Source organism: Oryza sativa, chromosome 3, assembly GCF_034140825.1.
Source record: "Oryza sativa Japonica Group chromosome 3, ASM3414082v1".
NCBI lineage: Eukaryota > Viridiplantae > Streptophyta > Magnoliopsida > Poales > Poaceae > Oryza > Oryza sativa.
In genome coordinates, this window is record NC_089037.1 from 19,480,839 (window position 1) to 19,488,898 (window position 8,060).

Sequence of the window (8,060 nt, forward strand, 5' to 3'; positions counted from 1 at the left end):
ATTATACTCTCTGGAATTTTCTCGGATTTTTCGGAGCTCAACTCTTAATTTTAATCATACAAAGAGCAGTTCAGCAATTATTTAAATATTAAATTAATCATTTAATGATCTGATTTTAATTTTGTTAAATACTTTGAGTGTCCAAGTATTTTCAGGATTTTTCTTGAAATTATTTGAGCATTGGAAGTATTTTTAACAATTCAAAGCTCATCTCATTGATTAATTTATTAAATTGGAAGTCCTTTGTTGCTCCCTTCCGGCCCAGCCCAAAAAGTCTAGTTGGCCTCCCTACTGCTACAGTGTCGTCTTCCAGCTCCAGACAGAGCCGAGCCAACCTGTGCAGTCGCCTCCTCCTCCATCAAATCCGGTGCATCCGTTGCTTCCCTTCCAAAATTGATTGCAAAAACGGATTCCTCTCTATCTCCTCCACCTAATCCCGAAGAAACCCCCATCAAATTCGTTATCTATCTCACGAATTTTGGCCGTTTTTATTCGGGTGAACTCGGGATAAGCCCGACTCTTCTTTCACCAAATCCATCCGTTCCTGAGCCGATCTCCTCCACCCATGCCGATATAAAGCATCCCCTAGTCGTCCTCTTCCGTTTACCCCAAGTCCCAACCGAGCCGTCGCCCGTAGAGTTGCCGCCGCGTTGTTTTAGCCGCCGCCGTCGCCGGCGATCCTCCGGTCGCGTCGCGCTGCCGCTAGTATCGTCGCCGCTGCCGTCCGTCGTCACAGTCGGGTTCGTGAGGAGGAGAGGAATCCCGTCCGCCCCTTCGCAGCCGCCGAAGACCGCCGGAGCGTCGCCGTCGGGGACCCGAGTCGAGCCGCCGTTGAACCTCGTCGCCGGCCGTCGTTCGTCGTCGTCCTTCGTTGTTCTTTGCACCGGTGAGTTCGCGTCGTCGTCCTCTACGCGTAGGTGTCCTCGGATAGCCCAACCGAGCCCTCTTTTGCCGGTGGTCGTGTCAACCGTGCCATGGCCGGCGATGATGATGTCAGCGATGACGTCATAAATCCCTTTTTCTAGGTTTTCTTTATTAGATGAAAATCGATTAAACTTCGGAACTTCATAACTAAATCGTCGTAACTCGGATTCGACTGGTTCTAGTTGCTAAATTTTTCTAAAATCAAGATCTACATGTTAAAAATATCCACATATACTGTTTATGCTTGTTTTTGTACTGTTTATTTGGTTTTTATTAGTCTTTTTCTTCGTTTTGCGTGCTAGCTTTGTCGTTTCCGTCGTTGCGAAGGTTCGTGAGTGCGTCGGAAGTGTTCAAGAAGATTAATTGAAGATCGATTATTGCAAGGCAAGTCACACAGATCCTAAACACAATCCTTTGAGCATGTTGATCCTATATTTAAATTCTCTATTTATTTCAACTGTACATTTATTTTCGAATGTCACCGGGTGGTGTGAACCTATTCCTTTGTTATGGCCAATTTGCATTGAATGCCCTATTCCTTGATACCTTGGGTAATAAATTGATTAGCTTGAACCTTATGTATTGGTTTGGTTCAGCTAAATGTTATATATATAATTGCTTAGCCATGCTTAGAAACATTAGCTCACTAATGGGATGAATCATATATACTACATTATTATTTATGGTTATATTTAATGGTAGCTCACGATGGTTAATCGTGTTATGATAATTAATTGGTAATTAAAATATAATTAATGGTGGGTTGTCAGCACATGGTTTTGAAGGTCGTGCTTATGGCAATTAAGGACCGGTTCGCGAGCTACTGTTGTGAGACATTAACCGTGCCAACCACAAGCCAGCGTGGGCAACGGCTTTACCTTTTGTATAGCATGATTCATTACGGGGCACCAGACTGAGAAGCGGTGAGAAGTCCGTGGGGATCGCTAGGGAGTCCATGCCTCTGGTTATATTTATAGAGGGGTTGATTATGATTCAGGAATGGTGCACTGTGGTGAGTTGTGTTGTGCGAAGGGTATTGTCATGATTTCCCCCTTTGCAGTGCCGTGGTGGTACTTCGAGGCATGGCAACATGTGTGGAATCGTGTCTTGTGGGTATAGTGGTATACCTCTGGCCAGAGTAAAACTATTCGAATAGCCGTGCCCGCGGTCATGGGCGGGTTGAGCAATGTTTTTCGTGATTAGTCCCACACTACTCATTAATGATAATAATGTGATAATAAATTTGACTCCTGGTTTGGAATGGTAAATTCCTGGTTTGGAGGTTTGATCTGTACGACCGGGGTTGGTTGTTCAGGTTTGGTTGGGCCTGAGCAGCATGGGTGTGCTGTTCAGTGTTGATTAAAATTTCTGATTAATTACTCTACTGTTTCACTACTCTTAAATCTTTACTAAATGCTGCTTTCGCAAATGAGACTATATTATGCCATCCTTTGGTATCCTTGTGCACTTGCATATTTGCTGTGTGGCTTGTTGAGTATGTCATATGCTCATTCTTGCAATAATCAATCAACCTCAGTTGAAGAAAAAGGATCCAGAAGGAGAAGACGTTTGGCTTATACCCCAGTTGAGCTGCTTGTGGGAGTGGAGCTGAAGCCATCGCTAGACCGTTATTCCGCTGCTGTTTTCTTTTCTTTTGTATGTATGTAACGTTATTATTATGATGGATTTGTATATTAAATTATCAGTTTGTGTACCTCGGCTGATTCCTAGACGAGGATTTTATGCACAAATAAGTTTGAAATTACTAGTGAATTTCCGGGCGTGACAAATATCTAGACAATCAAGCCATTAGAAGTTTCATAGAGTGGTAGATATCCTATATAATCCAAGCCAACGTCACTATTTAACCTAATCGGCTGCCTTCTACCGATAGATGTTAGCCGATTGTAGGCCAGATAACGATATTGCCAGAGATTATGCAGGATATATGATAACTCGATGAATTACATAAACAAGATTAGAGTGTCGTAAAGATGGAAGCACTAATCCCGAGAACGCAAGCCGTCATAACAAGTTTTACCTCTTGTTAAAGATCGAAACCGATACAGCTCAACCCGAAAGCAAGAACTCGTCGAAACAAAACGAAAGTAAAAAGGGTGGCGATGCGCCGAGATTGTATTGAACATGTGTGTTCATTGATTACATGGGGTTCAGGGTCTATTTATACCCGAGAATTACAAACTATGTCCTTATCGGATACGACTCTTATCTCTAACAAACTCTAAGATACCATAAGTCTTTGCGGCAGACTTTTGCCCAAATATATCTCTAAGGAAATTACATAAAATATCCTAATTGATAGATACAATTGCCTTCTCAGGACTCTATCTGTGGAGATTATGGATACCCCATACCTACACGGCATGTATATCCGACTGGGTATGGGGTGCCATGTATAGATAGAATATCTTTAAAGGGACTCGGGTTAAATTCCAAACTTTTATGTCAAGGAAATACCCGGGATCCTAGTCGGTTACGATTGTATCTTATCTGTAACTACCTATTCCGTTAGGAGTATGGGCTGTACTTTGTAATACGGACCCCTTCTCCTATATAAGGAGGGGTCCGGGTGTCTCTTGGGGCACGATTTTTCTCCTAGATCACTCGACGGATCAATCCCTGGACAGGAGTAGGGTATTACTTCTTATTAAGAAGGCCTGAACCTGTATAAAATTTTTTGTCTTTAAACCCATCCACTTTTCCAGCTTGATAGCCACCCCCTTTTAGTATTGCCGAAATCTTGTTTCGACAGTTGGCGCGCCAGGTAGGGTAGTGTCAAGTTCTTCGCCGACTAGTGCGATGGGTTTCGTCTCCGGCATCGACGACTTCGTCTTCCCTCCCGGGCAGGCGTTCCGGTTTGGCAGCCTCGACTTCATCACCAACGACTTCGGCAAGATTTCTCTCCTCGACTCGGATCCGAACCAGTCGGGGGGAGGCCAGGTCTCCGCCCCGTTCGGTATCCCGAACTCGGCCGAGATCTACTCCAAGATCATCTCAACCGAGTCGGCTTCAAACCAGTCGGACGAGATCCAATCTACTTCAACACGACCTGATCAAGACAATGGGGCCTATCCCTCAATCCTGATGAGTCTCCCCGACGACTTGGCCACAGTCTTCACCACAAGGGCGTCTTCTTCCCGTAGGCCTAGGCCAGATCCAGCCTCGGCTTCGATCCAGCCTAGCTCCAGGGAAGTCGGCGTCATACTCCAACGTCTCGGGACGGTTTCGACGGAAGAATTGTATGGCTTCCTCAGCTCCCCCGGTGTCGATTCTCGACCAACGGAGATTGTAGAGTACGACTACTTCGACTACCACTACGACTACCGCAACCTCGACAACTTCGACGAAGGCCACGAAGATAACTACGCGCCTCTCTTCTTCGGCGTTTTCATGGCCGACAATGACACGGAAGAACAGCGTCAAGCCCGAGAAGCAGAAGAACAGCATGTGCGACAAGAAGCCGAACGTCGCCGACTGGAGGAGGAGCGTCAAGCACAAGAGCGAGAACGGCTACAGCGTGAGCAACAAGAGCACGAACGGGCTACGAAGGAGGCTGAGGACCGGCGACAGCGCGCCTTGGAGGCCGGGCGACGAGCACGAGAACTTATTGGGCAACAAGACGTCGAAGGGACGGCGGTTTTTCGCACCCCCCAGCAGAACGCGGTTGCAGCGATCACCCTTCTCGACACTCTCCTTAAGGAAGATGCACTCAATCAGGCCAATCACGTCGTCAACATCTTAAATCAGATCAAGACCATGATCGTCGCTTCAGTCCCGGTGAACTCTGCAAGTGTCCGTACGCCGACTGGCAGCCGAGTTCCGCCTCTTCGATCTCAAGACTATCACCAACCAAGCCTCAGCGTCGTCGGCGCCGGATCTAGCCGCAGGAGTAGGGATCATGGCGAACGATATGTCCACTCGCCTCCTGACCGACACAGGGAGCGTCGAGCCGAACAGCCTCGCTCCCCACGTCGCAGTCGTCCCGTCGATCTTTGCGAAACTATCAACCAGCGCCGCACGGCAAGAGGCTACATCCCCCACCATTCACTGGATCATTACGATGACGATGTGGATGGAGATGCTGCCTTCACAAGTGACCTGCGTCGAGTGGATTGGCCGACCGGCTTCAAACCGACTGGAATCGAGAAGTATGATGGCACGACAAATCCTGAGTCTTAGCTCACTGTCTATAGGCTCGCGATCCGCACAACAGGAGGAGACAGCAAAGCCATGGCAAATTATCTGCCTGTGGCCCTAGCAGACTCTGCTCGGTCCTGGCTTCATGGGCTATCCCGTGGCACAATCGGATCTTGGGCGGAGCTTCGCGACCACTTCATCGCCAACTTCCAGGGCACTTTTGAACGCCCTGGTACTCAGTTAAATCTTTACAACGTTGTCCAGAAGTCTGGAGAATCCCTCTGAGATTACATCCGACGTTTTTCCGAGCAACATAACAAGATCTCTGATATCACCGACGACGTCATCATTGCCGCCTTCACCAAGGGCATTCGTCATGAACTCTTAGTCGGCAAGCCTCCCAGGACTGTCAAGCAGATGTTTGAAAAGGCCAATGAGTACGCAAAAGCTGAAGACGTCGTCACCGCATCCAAGCAGTCAGGCACCACCTGGAAGCCAAAGAAAGATACGCCGACGACAAGGGGGAGTGGAAGTACCAATTACAAAGATCGCAAGCGTAAGCCCGAAGAACTTGTGGCAACTACTACACCATCCTCCCGACAGCGTTCGCGCGTCAACACTTTCGACAAGATCATGCACTCCCAATGCCCACATCATCCGAATTCAAATCACGCGGCCAAGGATTGCTTCGTCTACAAATAGTTCGCAGAGCAATACGCCAAGAACTCAAGCAAACCGACTGACGGAGTTCAAAGCACGTCGAAGAAGAAGGATGATGAAGATGATGCCCCTACTGGTTTCCAAGACTCACGCAAGGAACTCAACCATATCTTTGGCGGACCCCTGGCTTATGAATGTAAGCGAAAGCAAAAGCTAACCGAGCGGGAGATCAACGCCGTTCAGCCCGATACGCCACAATATCTTCGGTGGTCAGAGACAGCTATCAAGTTTGACCGCTTAGATCATCCTGACTGAGTGGTCCACCCGGGGCGGTACCCCATGGTACTAGACCTAGTGGTTCGTAACGTCAAGCTCCGACGATCCCTCATCGATGGTGGCAGCGCACTCAATATCCTTTTTGCCAAGACTCTGGACGACATGCAGATCCCTCGCACAGAACTGAAGCCGAGTAATGCGCCCTTTCACGGAGTCATCCCCGGGCTATCTTCTACTCCACTTGACCAGATCACTTTGCCGGTTACTTTCGGCACTTGGGAGAACTTTCGCACAAAGAACATTTGCTTCGAAGTTGTTGATTTTGAGACAGCGTACCATGCTATACTCGAACGCCCGGTGTTAGCCAAGTTCTTGGCCGTCCCGCACTATACCTACATGATGATGAAGATGCCAGGACTTGCCACAAGGAAAGCTGCGAGATGGCCCAGACCCGCGAGATTACGCTCGCTCGAGAGGAAATCCGACTGGCTGCATCCACAGCAACCGAAGGAGAAGTGCCTGCAACCAAGATGCCAAAGAACGGAGAGGGCGATGCCAAGACTAAGAAAATTCCTCTAGATCCCTCTGATCCCACTAAAACTGTTGTAATAGGCGCCGAGTTAGATTGTAAATAGGAAAGCGCGCTCATCACCTTTCTTCAAAATAATAAAGATATCTTTCCGTGGAAACCATCTGATATGCCTGGTATTCCTAGAGAGGTGATTGAGCACTCTTTACATGTTAAGGAAGACGCTAAACCCATAAAGCAACGACTCCGCTGCTTCGCACAGGATAGGAAGGATGCGATCAAGGAGGAACTGACCAAGCTGTTAGCAACAGGCTTCATCAAAGAAGTCCTACATCCCGACTGGCTGGCCAATCTGGTCCTGGTTCTGAAGAAGACGGGACAATGGCGTATGTGTGTTGATTACACCGACCTCAACAAATCTTGTCCCAAAGATCCCTTCGGGTTACCTCGCATTGACCAGGTAGTTGACTCAACGGCCGGCTGCGAGCTACTCAGCTTTTTGGATTGCTACTCAGGATATCATCAGATCCATTTAAAGGAGTCCAACTACTTGAAGACTTCATTCATCACGCCCTTCGGGGCCTACTGCTACATCACCATGCCTTTTGGATTAAAGAACGCAGGAGCAACTTATCAACGCATGATCCAGAGATGCTTTTCAACTCAGATTGGTCGTAACGTTGAAGCTTATGTTGATGATGTAGTCGTCAAGACCAAGCAGAGGGATGATTTGATCGCGGATCTAGAAGAAACCTTTGCGAGCATCTGCTTCTTCAAGATGAAATTAAACCCTAAAAAGTGCATCTTCGGAGTAACGTCAGGGAAGTTGCTTGGCTTTATGGCGTCCCATAGGGGCATACAGGCCAACTCGGAGAAAATCAACGCCATCCTCAACATGAAACCGCCGAGTTCCCAGAATGACGTTCAAAAGTTAACTGGATGCATGGTGGCACTCAGCTGGTTCGTTTCACGACTCGGAGAGTGGGGGATGCTCTTTTTCAAGTTGCCAAAGAAAGCTGACAATTTCCAGTGGGGACCCGAATCACAAAAAGCCTTTGAAGACTTCAAGAAACTTCTCACTACTCCACCGGTCTTATCTTCACCGCATCCACAAGAGCCGCTGTTGTTATATGTGTCGACAACATCTCAGGTTGTGAGCATGGTCCTGGTTGTCGAGCGTGAAGATGATGGCCATGTTTAAAAAGTCCAACAACCAATTTACTTCGTCAGCGAGGTTTTGGTCGACTCCAAGACAAGATATCCTCAGGTGCAAAAATTGTTATGTGGTGTTTTAATTACCGTTAGGAAATTATCTCACTATTTTCAAGGTCACTCGGTCACGGTGGTCACGTCGTTTTCCACTCGGGGACATACTTCATAATCGAGAGGCAAATGGACGGATTGCAAAGTGGGCCTTAGAGTTGATGTCTTTGGATCTATCTTTCAAACCACGAACTTTGATCAAGTTCCAAACCTTAGCAGACTTCGTCGCCGAGTGGACCGAGTTCCAAGA

The 8,060-nt window shown here is 47.6% G+C and overlaps 1 long non-coding RNA gene across 1 annotated transcript; it reads left to right on the forward strand.

Annotated features, from left to right (window-relative positions):
* The first annotated feature begins 382 nt into the window (after positions 1-382).
* On the forward strand, positions 383-2,689 carry LOC136355831 (uncharacterized). Its single transcript, XR_010740322.1, has 2 exons — positions 383-886; positions 1,227-2,689. It is a non-coding gene; the product is annotated as an uncharacterized lncRNA (long non-coding RNA).
* The last annotated feature ends 5,371 nt before the right edge of the window (positions 2,690-8,060 follow it).